Consider the following 21625-nt stretch of genomic DNA (forward strand, 5'->3'; position numbering starts at 1 on the left):
ATTTAATGACTTTTTACATCATCTTTTCTTTTTCCAGTAAAAATAAGTCACGTACCCATGCTTTATAAAATTAGCCCTAACCCTCAACTCAGGGCAGCAGCAGGAGCTCTGACTGCCCATGGGTCCTGTCCCCATGCAGCAGCGACGGCAGCTCTTTACTGACCATGGGTCCTGTCCCCATGCTATTCCGTACTATCCTCTAAATAAAAGAGCACCACTGCCAGACCTTGAGAGTCCAAGAAATCTTTCTTTCGACTCCTCAGCTCACCAACCCCGCTTCATTTCTGGTGGCCCGTACGGGGAACTTGCTTCATGGGATCTTCCGTACGGGGAACTCCCGTACGGGGATCTCGCTTCATCGGCTTGTGAGCTCGAGTTCTGGTAAGTGACCTTCTTTCCTTGTGCCTTTCTCTTTTTCAAGGATGGATCTAAATTCACTTCTCCATTGGGAACTTTCTTGGATGGCTGTATGAATCCACGTTTGCTGCCCATGGCTACTCTGTGGGGCAAATCGTGGCATTCAGCTTGAAGAGAATCAGTACCTTAAGCCTCAGGGTGATGAAGAATGAATTAATCCATTCCTTCCTGACTCTATCGCTAATAGACAAATTTTACATGGGCACAGGTCGGCCACTTAAGTCATTAGGACGGTTGCCAATCTCCAAGACTCCCGTGGAAAGTTTCTTTTCCTAAGGCTGGATTGGTATCCCTCCCATGGCACCTGACCACACTCTGAACTGTGGGAAAGTCCCAATCGGGACTCCAGTTCAAGGGAAGTACCAAACTCTAACCTTTGGTTGAGTATGGGAACCCCTTCTTGGGAGAATGGCTCCAGGCTGCAATTGGGTAGAATATCCCCCAGACTGGCAGAAAATTCCTCACTGTTTTTCTCTATCCTTTTATCCTAGGGACCATTCACCAGGCACCTATTCCTGCCAGGCAGAATAGGGAAGATGTTCAAGGGATGCCCCCATCATCCCTTGCTACAGGAACCCCAATGGGGGGATTTTCAAGGTAATGGCTCCTTTTCTTTCATCTCTCTTAAAAGTTCTCCTTTTCTCTCGGGGACCATTCACCAGGCATCTGTTACTGCCAGGCATAACAGGGAAGGTATACAAGGGATGCAATGCCAGGGGACGCCCCTATCACCCCTTGCTGTAGGAACCCCACAGCAGGAACAATGGCAGGACGCTGCCCTAGGTTCAGGGGGGATTTTCAAGCTAATGGACCCATTTCTTTCATCTCTCTTAGAGTTACAATGGCCATTTTCGTCTCCTTTTGAGCTTTGCAACTGGGAAACAAAGAAATCTTTAAAGAGTAAAAGGCTCCACCCCTGGAAGCCCCAACTTTGGGTTTCTGTGCCTGATCACCCCAGCAACGTAAGTGGGGGTGCCCTCTCTTGACCGTTGACTCATTCAGTATTTTAGTCACCTACTGAGTTCGTTATGAGGGTAGGAGACCTGTGATTTATTCTGTGAACTGTCGTGCTAGGGTAGTGTGCCCCAGCACGGTAACTGTTGTGTGACTCTTATCTTGATAACCCTCTGGAAGAGGCCATGAGGACAAGGTCTGATCTCTTCTTTTCCTTTCTTTGTCTGTCTTGTTCATCAGCTCCTTTGTTGTCACCAAGTTGATGTTAAGTTCAGGCTGGACCTGAGCAGAACCTTGACCTTCTGTAAAATTGAAAAAATAAGCCTTTTGCCAGAGATTTAACTCTCAACCCTGGCCCTGGGAGCCCCAGCCTCCAGCCAGTTCCAGGCCTTTGCCTCCTGCTTCCCTACCTCAACTGTGCTGGCTCAGAGACAAAGTGCCCAGGCTGAGCGGGACTTGACTAAATCTTATAACTACGTCAACACCCGCAATCAGCCTCTGCACACTCGCAATCGGCCTCTGCACCCTTTCTCCACCTGCTGTCAGTCAAACACTGGCTTTACCGCCATGGGGAAGGCTCCTAAGCATCCCCAGAGACCCACCCTGCGGATGCATTCTAACTCCATCTGGGAGAAAATTTGAGGGGTTTCTCTGTGCCTTTGTGATGCAGTTGGACAGGTAGATCAAACTGGAATGTAATTTGAGTTACAATCCAGTTTCTGGGAAATCAAGAGCAACTGTCCTTACAAAATCCTTGCAAGACTGGAAATACTGCTCTAGAGGCAGTTCAGATTCCACCTAGTTCCTTTATCATGAAAAGGATTATCATCTCCTCTCTCCAGGAACTACTATCTAGCCCATCACTAATTCCTAAGACTGAAGGAAAAAAAAAAAAGAGGAGGGGAGAGGAAAAACAGCCATAAGCGTGCCCTTGCCAAAAAAATCTAGCATCTTGAGTGTCTTCTCCACAAATATTGGTAAAAAAAACAATAGCTGTACAGTCTCTGTGTACGTATGTCTTATGTATGTTATATGTGTGATATTTTTACCTCCGGATGGTATGGCCAAAATTAAGAGCTCGGTTTAATTGGCTTAAAGTAAGCACTTACGTAAATTCTAAATATAGTAGGAATTAATCCAATGTCTTTCAAGTTAACATGATGTGAATTAACCTTTGGTAAATGAAAGCTTGTTTAAGTTCGTTGGTTTGATTGAAAATAGTCTTGTTGTCAGAGTTGTCGGTATTTGCGTATGATGTAGGCATGCAGCCTGGGTTTCCTAGTCAAATAAGTTCACGTTGTCTGTTAGAAATTCGTCAGCAAAATAATAGCTTTAAATGATGACCAGTTTTGTCTAATGTCTCATGAAGTTTTTGTGGGTACAAGAACTGTTTTATGGTCTGTATACTTAAAAAAAAAAACAGCTTCCAAATTCTTTTTGATAACAATCTTGAGTTTTGCCAAGTTAAGTTAAATGATAAAAATCTGAGCATCTGGGTCATTTTTGGATTGGATAGCACACAAGCATTACAGCTAAACATATCTAAGTTATCTACTTTTGGCTTCTTATTGCAGAGAGGCTAAAAGTCTTTGGGTCTGTTACTGTAAAGCGGCATGTTTCTAGAAATTATGAAGTGTTTAGAATGCTGATATAAAAAACAATTTGTAATTGCTTACCTTTTAGTGTTTACCAGGGTCTGTTAATGGTTAAAAGTTCTTATTAACCTATATGATTAAAGCTACTGGGAATTAATAAGGAAAACAGCTCTGTATTCAAGGAAAGTAAAATGTGTGTTTTCAGTAAAGAAGGTACAAAGAATGGAAATATTTTGTTTGATGGGTTAAGAAAGATAAATTCGTCCTAATGTACTAGAAAGGAAAAAAGAAAGACTTTGGGACAAATTCTGAGCTCAAAAAGAAAGTTGTAGAAGGTTTGTGAAGGAGAAATTCAGAAAGGAGTTTTATGCCTGGTCAAGTAGACTAAGATTAAAGTAAATCCAATTAAGTAAATGAATTTTAATGTTAAAAGTAAGCTGGTGCAGAAATTAAAATTTGGTTTTCTCTCAAAGGATACTTTTCTTGAACTTTTGGCCTGCTTTAACTGTACCTAAAAGTTAAAAATCTATGTTTTGTTAAAATAATTTCCTATATTCTGAAAGCAAGAGGTGTCTTCTAAAATTTTTTGACTGTGTTGTTTGCTCTTGACTGTTGCTGTTGTCTCTTTGAATGGATACCTGAACATTGTTTAACAGTGAGTGTTGTTTCTTATTTTAACAAGCATTTTAAAAAACTTTTGATATTTTTGACAAGCTTCTCCCTCAAAAATATTCAAATCCTGAATGAAGGCTTTCTTTTGACCTTGTAGACAGAAGAAAAATTTCTCTGAGGATTTTCAGAGGGCCCCTGAGACTTCTCAAAGAAATTTGCTCTCTCTTCCTATAAGGAGGAAAATACTAAACTAATTAGGCTTATTTGGTCTATTAAATTACATGGGAAGCATTGTCAAATAAGTGATGATAAACTTTCTTAGGTGGTATTATATGGGTAAATGTTATTAATATAGGTGTCTTAAAATTACATAACATTCCTAAAATTCTGATCTGTCCTGGTTATCGGTCATAATTCTAGTTATTATCCAGAAGTATTGTATGTCACAGAAGTAGCCAAGTTTCTTTGTCAATTGCCCTTTTGAGTCTTTTGTCATTTACAGATAGTTGCTGTTTTACTCTGATGCTTTTTGCTTTTGCAAATATGTTTGTCTTCAGAGAAATTCCTGGAAAGGATTCTGACACACGGTTCTAAGCTACAGTTTTCTGATAAACTTTCAGATTGTAAAACTGAACTGGGTAAGAAATTATAGAATTCTAACAGAGAAACTGAGCTCATAGATCTGCTAACAGAAGATCAAGCTCAAGAATTGATTATACAGGACTGTGTGAACTGATGAGGATGATTATAATTTTTTATGACTTCTGTTTGAAATATTGTTGAGTTTTGATGTTTTGTTTTGTTTTCTCATATTTAAGGAAATCTTTTTCTCTTTTCTCTTATGCTAACTATGACTTACAGCAATTTAGTGAAATATACCTTTATGAGCAAAACTGAAACATTTATCTTTTTCTCCCTACCTGATCCCTCCAGAATTTGGAAACTCTTTGTGAATATGGTTATTTTGTTGCAATATAGTTATTTGCATAAGTTCAATAAGAATTTGGTCTCCTTATAACAGGACACATTGGTTATCTTACCAAAACTTTGACTGGAATGTCATATTTGAGAGAAACATACAGGCTTGGATATGACAAGACAGCTTTTCAGGAACAAAGATTGGACTTTCTGGAAATAAAGCCACTTGGAAATATGGGCCTGGTACCTTGTTTACAGAGATTCTGGCAATCTTACCTGGTAAGTAAGGAAGGTTTCTTATCTGGCAGGTACAAGGAACCTCAGAATATTTTGGGGGACCTCGAGAAGAGAGAAATCCACCCAAATCTGTAGTTACTACAGGCAAAATCTGACGGCAAGTCCTTGGCTTGGCTTTTCTGGCCTCGAGAGGCCTTCACAGTTCAATCTGAGAGTCCTCATAAAAAAATTCCAGCAAAGCAGATTTAAAAGAGCCTGTATAATCAATTACTATTCTTGCTGCACTTAAGTAAATAATTGGACCAAGTTGTATTGAAACTACACGTTATTTGCAAACCAGTTAAACTTAATTCGGCTATCTTTTGTAAAAATGACGGTGATTTTAGAGAGAAAAAATTATGTTTCAGTACAAGTTATAGTAGGCATTCATGGATATTAGATTCTGGCTCTTTTCTTCTACAAGATTCATCTATTACTAATCATAATGTCTCCTTGTGGCCATCCATCTCTGATACCTGGGAGTTCCCTGGCCACAAGCAAACCTGTTCCTTCAATACTACTGCCCAATTACTAACTAATTTGCCTTGTCACAGGTGGATCATAAACAACAAGTTCCAAAGGTAAAGTCCCCAACTTAGCGATACACACAGGATGAACTATATCAAATTTGGGACAACTATATTTGGCTCACTCCTACTAGTGGTCAACTCAGTCAAAGGGCCACTCTATGTTGGGAACAAACCAATCACAACTGTGATACATGGCCTAATAGCACCCGACCTATGGGAAAAATTCCCCGTTACATGTGTTCTCATATCATAGCCTTAAAAAAATACTGATTGGTTTGGGACTGACTGGGATAGACGGCCCAGCACACGTTGGTTAGCCCCTAATGGCACTCAGTGGCTATATGGCTCCAACTTATGGCCTTGGCTGCCACCCGGATAGATTGGACGATGCACTTTAGGCTTCGTCTGGATGCAAGGTAGAACTACATTTACTACATCTCCTCCTGCTAACCTACCCAACCTGCAACAGCGCTGGACCCGCTCTGTCTTCCACTGGTATGACCATCTTTCCTCAATTTTCCTTCCCCAATTAGGAATCGAAAGTGTCATCTTGCACATGGAAGTCCTAAACAAATTTACTATGAAGGCATTAAATGATACACAACATAGCTTTTTGCTGCTCAATATAGAAGTATCCCAAATGCGTAAGGCAGTCCTCCAAAACCAAATGGCACTGGATGTCTTGACAGCAGCACAGGGGGGCACTTGTGCCATTATAAAAACTGAATGTTGTATCTATATTCCTGACTACCATCAAAATATCTCTGGCCTACTATCTGACAGGAGCCACCAAATTAAATCCATGTCTGACCGTACCCATCTCTAAACGATTGGTTGAACTCCTGGTCAGGACCAGGTTTCTGGACTACTATCCAAACCTTATTCATTGGGTTAATCATATTGCTAGTATTTCTTATTATAATTTGTTGTCTATTTCATTGTTTGTCTTCCACATGTCAACAAAGTTTCACCTCCTGGACCACCTCTCGTCAATTGATTCTCTCGTCTCCAGAGGATCTGTATACCTTGTCATCCTTGGACTCCACGGGTGCAGCCTTCTGGTCCACTGAACTTCCTACCTGTACCTATGGCCCCATTTAGGGACAGCTCTACGACCTTGTACAGCTGGAAGTAGTTACAGAAGACTGACCATCGTCCATATCCCCAAAAGATTTCGGGGCCAAATGAGTTCCAGGGGGGTTATCATGTGGATTAAGGCTGCCCCAGCCAGAGAAGCCCAAGGTGACCTGGCCTACATGCCAAACTATATGACCCAGTGGATTTTTTTTATGGTATGAATTAGGGCTGCCCCAGGGAGAGAAGCCCAGGGCATCTTCACCTACATGCCGATCTATATGGCCAGATTCGTATCTAAAGTTATATGACCGTACAATAACCAAACCCCATCTGCACTGAAATCATTTAATGACTTTTTACATCATCTTTTCTTTTTCCAGTAAAAATAAGTCACGTACTCATGCCTTATGAAATTAGCCCTAACCCTCAACTCAGGGCAGCAGCAGGAGCTCTGACTGCCCGTGGGTCCTGTCCCCATGCAGCAGCGGCAGCAGCTCTTCACTGCCCATGGGTCCTGTCCCCATGCTATTCCGTACTATCCTCTAAATAAAAGAGCACCACTGCCAGACCTTGAGAATCCAAGAAATCTTTCTTTCGACTCCTCGGCTCACCGACCCCGCATCACTTTGACCCAGTGTATACAGGTGCCTCCGCGTCTATGGGGAAATGTGAAGGCCAGGGACTGATGGAATCAGCAGACTCAGGGAAGTCCCCTAGGGCTGGGACAGCTGCAGCAGGCTTCACTGGGATGAATCAGGGTCACAGAGCTTTAGGAGAAGCCCCTACACAGGACATGACAGAAGACGATGAGGAAGGGAACCAGAAGTGTGATATTGGCTGTTACTCAGGAGTTCTATCAATTCACTTCAAGAAGATTCCTTTTTAAAATTGCTTTTCCAGCTTTATGGAGGTATAGTTGGTACACAACAAAACTGCACATAATTAATGTGTACAATTTGGTGAGTCTGGACATACTTAGACTCTTCTGTTACCATCATTATAATCAAAGTAATAAATATATCCATCATCTCGCAAATTTCCCTGTGTCCCTTCATTGTTTTCTTGTTTTGTTTTGTTTGGAGTATGTGTGTGTTTGTATGTATGTGTGTGTGTGTATGTGTTAAGAACGCTTAACATGAGATCTAGCCTCTGAACAAATTTTTAAGTGGACAGCACCTTTTTGTTAACTATAGGCACTCTGTTGTACGTCAGATCTCCAGAACTCACTCAACATGTGTCACTGTAACTTCACACCTAACAAGACTCATTTTAAGAGAAGAATCTGTCACACTGCTATGAGCTGCCCTCTAGAGGTAGGTGGGGAGTAAGATTGTGTTGTGCGGTACACAGGAATGTTGGAGAAAAGCCAGTAACACCCTCCTCTTGGGTCCTCCAATCGCCTTGGAAAGGAAGAAAACGTGGTGAAGCTCACTCTGCTTCATTTTTCTAACTCTCTGCTTTATTTTTCATTAGCATACATATCACCACCTTACATGGTATCCATTTATTTGCTTATTTATTATCTTATTTCTCCCATTAGAATATGAGAATAACTAGTATGTTTTGTTTTGCAGCTTCTAGAATGGAACTGGACACCTGGTATATGATCGTGAATATTTGTTGAATAAATATATTATCTCTAGATAATCAGATTAAATAAATTAATAGTAGCTTGGTATATTTCAATACCTCTACATTTTACTTTATATAATATCCCAGCTTCCATTGAATAGACAGAGCCTCAACTTCATCTTATGCTCAAAGGAAAAATCACAGTTCCTCCTCATGGTAGTTAGGATGAGTAAATAACATAATATAGTGCCTACAATTAAAAAGTAGTTTAGTAATTTTTGTTTATCATACAACCAGGAACAGCTGAATTCTCCCTACATACACACACACACACTTTCTTAATAAAACACCTTCCTATTTTATCTTCAATGATGAACAATACGTTGTCTTAGGCATGTGTGTCTTTACAGCCTAGAAATGCAGCTCTCAATAAGTAGTCAAAAAAATGTGTGCTTAATAAATTAATTAATGAATCCTGCAATAGACATCCTCTAATAGGACCAACGGCATCTTTTATAGTTAAGGAATAACAATGCCTATATCCTGAATAGTGCTAATATGAATTGCAAATGTGCTAAATTTATTAATATCATAAATAACCAGTCTTAAAATTAAACTGTTGCTATTATCAATAACATTTCTGTTGTTTGGGAAATAAGATCATGAATGCCTTTCTGCTTTCGCTTCCTTTGTAACTTGTTCTTATTCACAAAGACTATGAATAAGAAATGATACCTACTTATGATGCTCTTGTTCAGGAAGAGACCAATTTTTGTCTATTTTTGAAACTTGATGTTGACTTGTGTCTCATCTTCTCATCTCTTTTCTACCTTAAAGTTAATTATTTCAATTCCATCTGACAACTGTGCTTCTGGTCCTTCCTATGTTCTCTTCTGTGGATCATTGGCCAGAAAGCAATGGCTCATGAGATTTTATTGTTGGTTTTGAGTGTAATGAGAGGGAGTAACATTTTCCTATTTTTTCTCTGTATTTTAAAACCATATCTAGCGTGCTGGTGTGAAACCTGTTTTAATGAAATGCTGAGCATATAATGGACAGAATTAGGGGAATATGATTTTGTGAAGGGTAAATCAAAGACATTTTGCTCCACCTTTTCAACACTAGTCACACTGTCCCCATTCACCTGGGGTCTTTATACTCTCCTCCAATATCCACGGGACAATATTTCACTTCTGCTTCCACTGACCCAACTGCTCAGATTTTTTTTTTACTATTAAATATCCCCTGTTTCAAAGATTTCCCATGCCTGCATCTCCTCTCTGGAGCACTATTCTGCTCTGCAGCATCTTCAAACTCTGACATCACAGGAAAGGGCAGAAGTAGGAGTAAAGCCTGACAGCATGTAAGACCTGCCTGGTCTCCAACCTGGAACTTTCTCCTACTCCATTTCCAACCTGTCAAAACATGACTCAGAGAAAATATCACCTCTTCAACCCCCTGGGCAAAAGTTACGAACACCCTCTTCAGTCTTTCATCATTTTGTTACTGCTGTCATTATCATATTTATCAAACATTTAGAAGGAAATGCCTTTTTCCCACTCCTTCTGTTTCCATCTCAAGAAGCTTCCCTTTAGAGCAGGACTGTGCAGAACTTCTGCAAAGATGAAATGTTCTGCCTGTACTGCCCGAGATGGCAGCCACCAGCCACACGTGGCTATGGAGCCAGTGAAAGGTAGCTAGCGTGATTTTAATTTTATCAAATTTTAATTAATTTAAATTTAAATAGCCACACGTGGCTAGTGGTTACTGTATTATACAGTACAGATTTACAGCAATACTCCTGTCTGCTTTCAGCATCACTGGAGAAACCCTATACTATTTTTTCCCCAAAGGCTACAATATCTTCTCTTAAATCTCAGTTTTGTTAATGAATAGTTTTGTTTGTTTTAGAATTCTTTTCCTCCCGCATAGGCTCCTTTTTCTCCAAGATGATTTTTCTATTTTTGTTGTTGTTCTGGTCTTTTTCATGTTAGAGATTTCCCTCAAATATCTACTGACCCTTGATTTATTTTTACATAGAAAAGCATGGAAATTAATAATTGAATGAGTGTGCGTTTCTGGATAGGGCTTGTGGATGATGGCCTTTCTTGCACATTGAAGTGACTGAAATATTGTTTGCTTGTTTATTTTTCAAATCAGAGAATCCCCATGTTAGTTCATTCACATTGGCAGATGCAGTAGAAAACGTTTTGCCAAGACCTGGCTGGAATGTATACACCTAGCTCTTGGTGTCCAGAAAGCTGATAGAGGAAAACAGCAGAAGGGGGGGATGTCACACCTTCGGTGTATAATTTAGTACTAAACTCTGTGTTTTCATAGGGACCCCCTCTTCACTGTTCCTTCTGTTTTATAGTGCATGGATCTTCCGATACCCCCCGCCACAAAATAAACCTCCTGTTGATTCTATCTAGAGGGAAGAAAGACCATCCCCCGGCTGGAGCAAGTGAAGGAGGACCTTTTGGTATTACGACTGCTTCTTAAACAGACTTTCAGCCATTGCTTATGGATTAAGCCTCACCTGAGCCCCTCGAGGGTCCCTTCATATAAAATTGGATGGCTTCTTAGATCTCCCAACTGTCTTCTTACGTGTCTGCTTTCTGGGGATTTCTAAATAAGTTACTACTCATCCTTTCCTATTCTGTTCATCTTTTTTATAAGGTTGACCTGAGGTAAACATGTATTCAACCAACCATGTTTAACCAGAAATATATCAGTCTGTCTTTCTACTTAAAGGTGAGGGTTTTTTTGTGGGGTGGAGGAATCCTATCCATCCTTGTGTTTCCAGTGCATGGTACACAGAACGTGGTAAGCGCTCTAAAGTACTCACTAAATGGATAGATAAGTCCGTGAATGGATAGATCAATGGATACACAGAAACATGGATGGAGAGATGAATGGACACATGAAAGACAGCACCTTCTTGGTGTCTCAGAGAGATTGTGTGAGCCATCTCCTGCAGAGGGGTGAGCGTTCTTTTGAAGTAGAAGTCTTTGGAGTTGTCTTTCTGCCTCATGAAGAGGTAGATCTGCTCTCCAGTTCCCCAAATGTTTCCCTGGTTGGAATTACAGGGCACCGATATTGAATTGGCCCTGAATGCGATCATTTGCCCCCTTTCAATGCTTTCTCCTCCCAGCAGAGCCTCAGAGAATCCTCAGTCCTTACAGCAGCCAGCTACCTCCTCCAGGCATCTTGTTATGAATAGCATAACAGAAAGTGAAGATCATTGCTCCTTCTCCTGGAAATTTGTGAAGCAATCTTGCTACAGTAAGAGACAGTGCCTTGCAATGCAGATTTCATGGATTTTTCTGTGAAGCATTGTAAGGTAACAGTACACTTTTCAATGATTTCTGCTCTGCATAAGAGTTTTTGATTGCATCTAGCATACAATACCACAGTGGCAGAATTCATGAATATTTTAGGTAGAGAGAGAAAGGGAAAGCTGGCCTGCTTAAATAGCTTTTATTTTGTAAGGTTTTAGATTTAGTTCTCTCTTTTTTTCCCCTCTCGGATTCCTTTTTTTTTTAAACCCAACATTAAACAGCTGCTTTGAAAGTTTCTCTTTCCCTTTAAGTGTTTTCACATTTACAGACTGTGCTCCTATGATCTAATAAAATTAAGCTATCAGGAGGAAATCATCGCCTCAGAAAGGGCTGGGGAAGCATTGTAAAGTACCAGACATCTCGCTAGAAGAGCACCTCTTGGGAGTTTGCTCTGGGGAAGAAGCGGTGGGTGGAATTGCTGAGCTCCTTGGTCTGTTAAGCTGATGCCTGCCTTCCCACACTTGTCTTCTTTACATAAGCATTTTCCTTTTAAGGCAGCCCACAGTGGCACCGGGAGAGGAGCCGTCAGGAACACCGGTCAGATCTAAGTATTCCAAGGAGGAGATAAAAATAAAATGCTGCACCTGAGCGAATGACCCTCTAACATTTAAAATCTTGAGCTGCTTTATGAAAGTGCTTTCATTTCCCACCTTACTCCTCATCCCCATTTTCTGATCTACTTGTAAATTTTAACTTCCAGGAGGCAGAATATGCTTCACTCTGTTAACAGCTAGAACAGCAAAAAGACTGGGACTATTTCTTGGTTTTTGCATGAAGTGCTTCATCCTAACTAAAAATGTGAAGGAGGTCAGCTGTCAAGTGCAACTCACTGGGAATTTACACCCCCAATGACTATGCATCGAGACAAGCATATCTTCTTCTACTTAAACCCTTTGTATTTTGAGGCTGGGCTAATTGTTGTTCCTTAAGAAAGATGCACTGCAGACATAAAGTGACTTCTTTAGACAACTGATTCTCAAATTTTAGTGTGTATCTGAATTACTTGGGAGATTCTGTTTAAAACGCAGATGTGTGAACACTGTACCATATTTCCCAAATCAGAATGTCTGATATTTTGAGAAATATATATATATATATAATCCCCAAAATGCAACAAAGGGTGAACAAGAAATATAAAATATTTTAGTTTGGTGATTTAAAACACAACAGATTGGCAAAGTCAGACAAATCTAAGCTTGGACAGTCTTCTCCACATCCTGACTACACCATCCCTGCCCCTTTCTACCTAATGTTTCTTTTGCTTTTTGTCTACTTATCCAAGGCTTACATTTAATTTCAGCTTGAAAATGCCTTTCATTTGGTATGCCTCATATGCAGCACAGTGTTTAGAATGAAGTAGGCAGCCCACCAGTGTGAACTGAGTATCTGACTCTGGTTAAGAGGCCAGAGGAGTGGAGCTTTGAAGGAGACTGAAATATACCAAAGGTTCTCATGGTTTTGCGGAGAATCTGGAACAAGAAGAAGTGTTGTATTTAGGGGATATTTCAAGCATGTTTGTGTGTCCCCAGAAGAACAACTTACTTCAATGGTTGTATGGCGTAGACTGTCTAGTTAAATGGATCATTCTGTGGATTCATTTGACTGTATCACCTTTTAATGTAGACAGATGCCTGGGTTCTCTGTTCTTTGACTTTCTCTGGTTACTTATAGAGGATACTCTTCCAGTATTTCCAGAATAGCAGGATGAACACCTCAAGTAGGTTGACATGAAGAGAATAATGATGACCAAATGTCAAGATGTCTTGGCATGTGTTTATCCATAAGAGAAAGCACTTTCATATTCTGAAATAAATGAAGAAACTCCCATCCTTCTTCTTCCTTTTCTCCCTTTCCTCCATCTCTTTCTTCCTTTCTTGTATAGGTGTTTTGGCTGTAACAAGGTACAAAATAATGACCCAGAGTTATCCATAATCAATGGTGTTTTGCGTCGTGTCAAACGTCTAGAAAAATAGTACCTACCTCAGAGCATTCTTATGTGAAGTAAATAGAATAATATTTGAAAGGCACATAGCATAAGATCTGGCTCATAGTAGAGCTTAGTAAACATTCCCTGTACTAATGATGCACTTACAGCATGTAAAATGAGTTTGGATGTGTTTCCAATAAGAGCTTCAAATAAGAAGTTTAGGTCAATCCCTTGGAGTTCCAATTTCAAAAGGAAATTGCTAAGAAATAATGCAAGACCAAGTGAGAATTAAATGAATACCCTCGAGGCAGTAATTTAATAAACAGTATTATATGTACCAGAGTTCTCTCATTTGAATATCAGGAAGTACTCACACCATCTAACGCCAACTGCAAAAAATGTTAGATGAGTATTCCATTCAAAAGACATCACTGGTTAAGGATAGATGTGCTGAAGAGGATACATATTCTTGGCCATTTGGAAGCTAAAGAGTAAATAATCCTGAATTTAAAATACACATACATAATGCTCAAATACCTAAATTTCTCCTTTTGAGTTACTACTTTGATCAAAAAACCTGGTTGATAATCATGCATGTTTAATGCTTCTAATCAAGCCAAAGGCACCTGGATTTCTCTCATTCCTCAGAAATGCCAGCTGTTAGTTATCCACAATAAATGGGATTTCACATTTTGTGACAAGCCTATTAAGGGGAAAGTACAAATGCTGGTCTGAAACAGAGAATAATAATAAGTTATCAAAAGACTTTTTCTCTCAAATATACATCATTATGTTTATTATACTCATTCTCTTTTTGAGAATTTTGTGTTCTAAGGAGGATAGTGGCATTAACGAGAGGATATATCAGCATTCTTCAGAAGAAGTTTCAGCTGCAAAGCACCACACTCTGTAATATATTTATTGCAAGATCCATTTCCCACTGCTATCAACCTCCCAACCTGGTCCATTTCCAGATCCACCATCCAATTGTATAGGAGAGAAACGCAGGAGTTATCCCTCACCTCTCTCTTGCCTCACCATCTATATTCAAGCTCTGTCAGTTTCATCTCCTATACATTTGTCAAGTCAATCCATCTCACTCCATCTCCATAGCTACCAACCTAATGTAAGTCACTTTTTCTCTTACCTGGTTTACTGCAGTACCATCATAACCAGCTCATCTGCCCCTCTCTGGCTCTACCACAATCCATTCTCCTTATTGTAGCTCAAATCATCTTTTTGGATGGCAATTTGGATCCTGAGACCCTTAAGCATGTCCTATTTTCCTTAAGGAAAAGATAAAAATCCTCATCTTGGCCAATAGTCCCTGCCAAGTCTGCCCCTGGCTGTCCCCCTCCTCCTCCAAACTTCATCTGGCTTTATTCTCCTCCTGGCTGTCTGTACTGATTCCAACAAGAACGTCTGCTTAAATTGCAAGGTACCATAGCTCCTCTCCTCCATAGTACCTTGCAACAAGCTCATTAAGGTACATATTTTGAACAAATATTCAAAATAATAAATTTGGTTCACCAGATTGAGAACTAAGATTTGGGTATTCATAAACATTGGAAAACATGATGGATGCAAATTTCCTTCCCTCATTGCATGTTTATCGCAGGAATATGCTCTATTCACGCGGAACCTATACAGTAAAAGGTGCTATAGGTGTTACACCACATATTCACCTAACTTTGCATGATTAAGTGGGTCTAGTTCAAGCAAATAGAGACTTTAAAAGTACCTTCTGTGGTTTACAGAATGATAAAAGTGTCTTTTTCCTCCAGCTAGACTTTTCAAACAGTCCCTAGATATTATATCTTGCTAGTGAACTTAAGAGACCTGCTTTCCTTCTCTGAGTCCTTTTCCTTCAGTAAAATGGGGTTAATAATACCTGGCACACAGGTTGGTTGTGAGAATTTCATGAGATTACGTAGATAAAAGCATGGCATGTGGTTTTGTTGCCCGTCCCATGTTTTTTCCTTTGGTTGCCTTACTAACATGACTTTGAAAGGAAGAAAATGCACTTCAACTACTTCCCACTCAGAAACAAAAACTATTTTTATGCTAGAAAGGATGTAAAGACCATTGAGTTCAACATCCTCATGTTGCAGATGAGACATCTAAGGTCCCAAGTGGTGCCCCAGGTCACAGAGCTAGTTAGTGAGACAGTGGTGACCAAAAAGACTATCTTCCAAATCTTACTTTAAGCCATTTTGTACTATATCACCCTGATGTGGACAGATTTCTTTTCTCTCTCTCTGTTTCTTTTTCTGTTTGTGTGTTTCAATTTAAAACTCATGACTACAAAGTAATATCTAAATTTGGCCTAAATTCACTTCATAATTTTCAGAAAGGAATCCTAACTACAAATAGATTAAGCCAAAGCATTCAGACTCTGAAAGAAAAAGATCTGAGCTTGATTCCTGAATCTGCTATTTATTACCTGAATAACCTTGGGCGAGTCATTTAATTTCTCTGAGCTTCACTAACCTCATTTGTTAAATGGGAAATATAATACCTATCTCAAATAATTACTGTGATGATTATATCCGAGATAAACTCTGAATGCAAAGAGCCAAATTAGAATAGTGCTGAGGACCCAGCAAATCAAAAAAAAGTTAACTTCCTTCCTCTCTCCCAGAGGTTGCAGGATCGAACCCCAAAATAAGTGTAGCATCATACCTTGGAAGGTTTCATGTCAGAACACCTAAGTCAAGGTGTAAGGAATGATAATGGAGACTTGTGTAGTCGTGATTGCTAATAGAATTCAGAATATCAGTTTAAGTTTGTTTTCAAAGTTAAACAGAAATTGAGGCAGCTTTAAAGTGTCTTTGAAACGAACTGGCTTTCTTCTATTCCCATTTCCGTTGAAAAATCACATATAAATTCCTCTTTTTTGATAACGAGAGAAAAGAGAACTATCAGTAGGAAAATTTTACCTATGATTGATGCTTCCAGTCAGCTTAAAAGAGTAAGTATCTCAGATGTAAAAATTCTGACACATCGCTTTCTGACAAAACTACATAAAACAGCCACAAGTTGAAGCCATTAACTCAACTCTGCAAAATGACAAAATTAAGTCTTTGATAGTAACAATCTTCAAATAGTTCTCTTCCTCCCCCAACTCTCCCATCCGGGTCTTATTTATTTTTTTGGTCTTCACTGGGTGGGATTGCATTTTACTCTGCTTTTGAGCGACAGGATGAATCGATACCATAAAAGTTTCCTTCTTGGGCATCAGATTTTAGTGCTAAACTGTGCAATCACAGGCAAGCAGAGCTGGGGTAAAGGAGGTGAGAAATGGAATTGCTTTCCTCCAGGATCCCCGGTGAATGTATAATATTTTAACCGGTATCTTGATTTTTTTCCTTCTTTCAGTTTCTCAAAATATTTTCCTCTTGTGATCAAAAGGAGCCAAATTTTCTAAAGAAGAAAGACGAATATATCTCAGGCCTCAACTGGTGGCTGAGAAAACCGAGGCAAAGTAGTAGAACAAATATCTGAATTACACTGTCTTGCTACAAATAAGTCTCTGATTCGCAGTCCAGAGCTCCTCTGTTTGTGACTTGATAGGGAAATGTACAAGCCCAAAGGAAAAAAAGTACCTGTTCCTTAAATATGAATAACAGGCCAATCAATAGCTATTAATTTATACCAGTACAGACTCTAACCACCCTAATAAATTAAATATTTTATTAAAATTAGTTGTATATCTTGAAGCCACTGAAATTTGTGTGTGTGTGTGTATGTGTACCTACTAGGAATTTGACTTAGAACAGGGTAATAGCACAAACGGTAAGGAAAGAGGCCAGGTTCCAAATTTTTTTCAAATCTAGAGCCAACAGGATTTGCTACTTGGTTGAGGATAAGATGTAGAGCATGAGAGAGATGACTCAAATTGTTTTGTCCTAAGAAACTGAGAGATCAGAGTTGCTACTTGCAGAGACAGACTGTAGGAGGCACAGATGCTTTAGGAGATGGATGGGAATTAAGAGTCCATTTTCAGACTTTTTAAGTTTGAGTTGCCCATTAGACATCCAGGTGGGGATATAAACAGATGATTAAATACAGGAGTCTGGAATTCAGAACAAAGGTTGTGTCAGAAGATATAACAGTAAAGTATTTGAAGTATTTATTGCCGTGAGATTAAGTGAGATCAACTAAGGAGTAAGTGAGAACAGGAAGAAAAAAAAAAGGTTGGAACCTGGAGCACTCCCGTGCTCAGAAGTCCAAAAGATGAAGAAGAGTCCGTAAAGGAGACTTTAAAGGATCGGCCAGTGAAGTGGGAGAACGAGGAGAAGTATTAGATCAAGTAAAGTATTTCAAGAAAAAAGTCATCAGCTCTGCCCAGTGCTGCTGACAGAAAGAGTAAGACAAAGACTGAGACTTGACCAAATTTGGCAAAGGTAATGTCACTGATGCCTTACTAAGACCATTTGGTGGGGAGCAGTAAATGTGAATGCCTTTTTCAGCAACGAGAAGTGAAGAAGAATTTTTGCTGAACAATAGAACAACAAAGCTGAGAAATGGTGGGGGAGGGGAGGCATGAATGCAGATGTGAGGCCACAAGAATATTTTAATGGGAAACATTGCACATGCATATTAAAGGAAGTGATGCAGGAAAATTAGAAAATTTGATAATATGGGAAAAAGGGAAAAAGCAGATGTCATAACTGTAGAAGAGAGGATGGGTTTCAGTACAAATGGAAACACTGGCCATAGAAAGGAATACAAACAATGTTATAAAAAGAAAGGCAAAATACAAGCTTCAAATGCAGATACATTGGTATATTGGTAGTATAAACATGTAAAAGTTTTCTTGCATTTGTGTCTATTTACTTAGTGAAACGTTAAATAATCAAGAAATAAACAAAACAGAATGAGAAGGGAGAAGGCAATATTGGTGATTTGAAGACACAGGAGGAGGTGCAAAATATTTGCCTAAGAGTATGAAACCAGGGAAATGTAGTGGGATAACTGGCCCTGAATTTAAAGTGAGATCAGACAGTGTGATTTCTTTTCTATTCACACTTATCTGTGTCCATATAGCTGAGAAAAGACTGGAATTTAAATGCAAGCAGGTGAGGATGACAGAAGGAAAGAGAGGGAGAGGACAGAAGAAATGAGAGTGTATGCAAAAAAGTGATCATAACGACGGACCTTATAATGTAAGCCAGGCAAGGAGGGAACAGGTTAAAGAGTGGTCAAAAAGCGTGGAAGACGGAAACAGTCAAATGGCTTGGAAGAAGTGGAGTTGAAGAATTCTTGGAGCTGAGGACATAAGATGGAAAGATGGGAGTTATGGCTGCAAAGTGTGTATTTGAAACAGGGGTTATGGAACAAGTGGAGTTATCAGTAATAAAAAGAGCCTCGTATGACCATCAGTGCGGGTAGCTAGGGTGAAGTGCAAGAGAACATCACTAGAAATGAGGTACTCCAAAAGCTCAGAGGCCAGCTTATTGGGAGCATCTTCTCTGTGGATATTAAAATATTCAAGATTTATGACAAGAGAAATGTTAGTGAGAAAGACAGTGAGTCAGCTGCTAAAATCTTCAAGGAATAATTGACAATGACCAAAAGATCTATGGATAGCTGAAAAGGCCAAAGGGCCATATACTCCTCAAAGATGTGGGGGAAAAATTAATGAATATTTACTCTGACGGGAATCAAATATTAAAATATAATCCAATATGTGCATTTTCCAAATAGTGTTCAGGTTATTTACAGTTGGAACATGACGTTTATGGTTAAGACTAACGCAAAAGGCTACTTCACTATAGGACTCTTATTAGTATGGTCTGAACAAGATTCCATTTCACGTCATACAATCTGGTTCTTTGGATCTTGGGTGCTTTTCTTTGAAGATTGCTTATTTTTGCTTGGCTACATTTGAATTTTTACCTTTAACGTACCCAAGGTACTTCTTTACACCTCCACATCCAACTTTATTTTTAAAATTTAAGCTGGAAGGAAAGTAATCACAATGTCCAAGAGAAATTAAAGAGGAATGAAACAGAAATAAATAATAAGTTTGGAGAAAAGAGAAAAAGTTATATTTCCAAATGCAAAAGCAATATTTCTTCAATCGCAGAATGTCACATGCCTGTAGTGAATTCTCAGTGTATATGTCAAGGTCACTGGGGCCTGAGCCTCGCCGCTAATTCATGGGGTAAAGTAGGTGTTCATGGGAGGCACCTGGACTTCAATCTCAGTTTCTAATTGTGCTCTGGCTAAATGGAGTTTAGCCCTCTCAACAGGAATTCTGACAACATTCTTGGCCCAGCCGAGACCAGAATTCTTAGAAACTAGACCTCGATCCCATATATCCCTCCATTACTAGGCAGCAAGTAGTTTCAAACTTGATAGACCATGAGGATCCCTAATACCTTTGGGCTTCAATTATCACTATCTAGAGACTCCTATTCTAACTCTGACTAACCCTATTGGACTCCTCTGAACAAGGTACAGATCGAGACCAAGTCTGAGCTCACCACTTTCTCCCCACAGTGTAGTTTGAACTGCTGGCCATCTGTGGCCAGCTCTATAATCCAATGAGTTCTCTGGCTTTGGTCTTGCAATGGCCCGGCTTTGCACATGCTCTCATCTCCCACTCTCATTGCTCAGTCCCTGCTGAGCTCCCTGATGTGCCTCTGGGCATAGCCTGCCTAGGTCATGATACACTAGATTATGTGATACCCCATCTCTTGGTTGCTTGATTCAAGCCTTGGTATGTCAATCATTTCAAAATTGGATACTTTCTCAAAATTGGATACTAACGCAAGGCAAATACTTGATCTATCTTTGTGATTCTTTGTCTGATTGACTTCACAGAAACAGCATGTTAGAGGAAAAGGGCAAAAGTCAGAAAGAGAGAAATAAGAAATGATAGAAATTTAAAAATATATAAAAATAGTTATATAGCAAAGAAGTTTTTTTCTCAAAAGAAAGAAATGCGCAAATATTTATACATATGAGTCTGTAATCCACATGCAATAGGAAAGAAGACATGCTAAATCATATAGTGAATCTAACAGATCATTTTTAACTGCTCCTGCAGGTAAGATGATGTTTCATATACTATTGGGCCCTGACAATTTATGCTTTATTGCTTTTAAAAAGCCCAAAGTTAAAAAGGACTTTTATAAAAAATGTCCTTAACTTAATGTTAAGTGAAAAGGAGATATTAAGCAGTATGTGATATGCTCATAATTATGTTTAAATATGTGTCTCTCTGCAGACAGGTCTAAGAGATGCAAGAGAAAAAAAGGTGTGTCAATTACATCTAGTTAACTTTTTCAGACATCAATCAGATAAGTCATTCCTCCTCTAAGAGGTGGAGTGAACACGGGTGACAGAAAGGCCAGAGGTATTACTCCAAGAAAGTCTCTCCATATACAAACATGAAAAGGAGGAAAGCCTAAGAGTTGGGATGGAAGATAAGATGTACCACCTCCACTTATCCACCTTCTCAGTCCTTTCTGCACCCCAGGACTGGGGCTTCAGGCTGCTCACGATGTCAATTGTAAGGACAAATCTGCTGTGCATGAGACAAGAGGAGTATTGATATTTTTGACTTTCAAAATGAAATAGAGATAGAAAAGCCAGAAGTGACAGGCAGGGTCACCAAGATGGAAAGTGGCTAAGCAGTTTCGGGAGAAGGGCCAGTAAAATTCCATAGTATAGGATGATTAAAAAACTTTTAAGAACAACAATGACAAATAGTTTGAAAGATATTTGCATTTTTGAGATGTTTGTTCCCTTCCAAATCTTACACAAGACTACTTCATTTATAAATTTTTTGTTTGAGTAAAGTTGTGTGTCTATGCTTATGTTTGTGTATAATCAAAGCAAACATGGAATTTTCCATCAGGATCAATGGAATGAAGAGTGAAGTTTGCATGAGTAGAAACAAAAGCCAAGAGACCAAGGTAGCCATGAGAATGTCCCCCTGAACTTGGAGTTTTTAATGGAGCTTAGCACTGAATACACCCAACATGGAAAGTTATTTAGATCACACTTATTAGCCACGCTCATTTCATTCTCCTGGGAATGCTGAGAGTGAGGAAGAGAAATAACAGAGTTTCTCTCTGATTTGGAATTTAAGAAAAATGAGGAGGCAGGAAAAGTGTCTGAATATTTCATGGTTAAAAGAGACCAAGCTGTATCATACTCTTCCATCACTTGGGGAAAATCTTGACCTCTCTTCATAGCACACTCGATAGTATGTTTTGCAAATACAGCTAAAGTCCAACTCATTATCCCTCTAAACTAGCCTAAATTAACAGGAGACACTCTTCAAAAGCTGATGTGTATCATTCCTATGCACCTTCACTGCCCCTTTAGGCCTTCCCACATTACAACTTTGGACAGTCCAAATACATCTAGAAGTCAGGATAATAGCAGTGG

General features: G+C 39.3%; 1 long non-coding RNA gene across 1 annotated transcript in view; it reads right to left on the minus strand.

Moving 5' to 3' along the window:
* The window catches only part of LOC138920311 (uncharacterized), a 128699-nt gene that overhangs the window by 36709 nt on the left and 70365 nt on the right, over positions 1 to 21625 (minus strand). The window contains exon 2 of the long non-coding RNA XR_011431230.1: positions 12835 to 13183. This is a non-coding gene — a long non-coding RNA (uncharacterized lncRNA). The remainder of the gene's footprint in view (positions 1 to 12834; positions 13184 to 21625) is intronic.

This window comes from Equus caballus, chromosome 23 (assembly GCF_041296265.1).
Source record: "Equus caballus isolate H_3958 breed thoroughbred chromosome 23, TB-T2T, whole genome shotgun sequence".
Classification (NCBI taxonomy): Eukaryota; Metazoa; Chordata; class Mammalia; order Perissodactyla; family Equidae; genus Equus; species Equus caballus.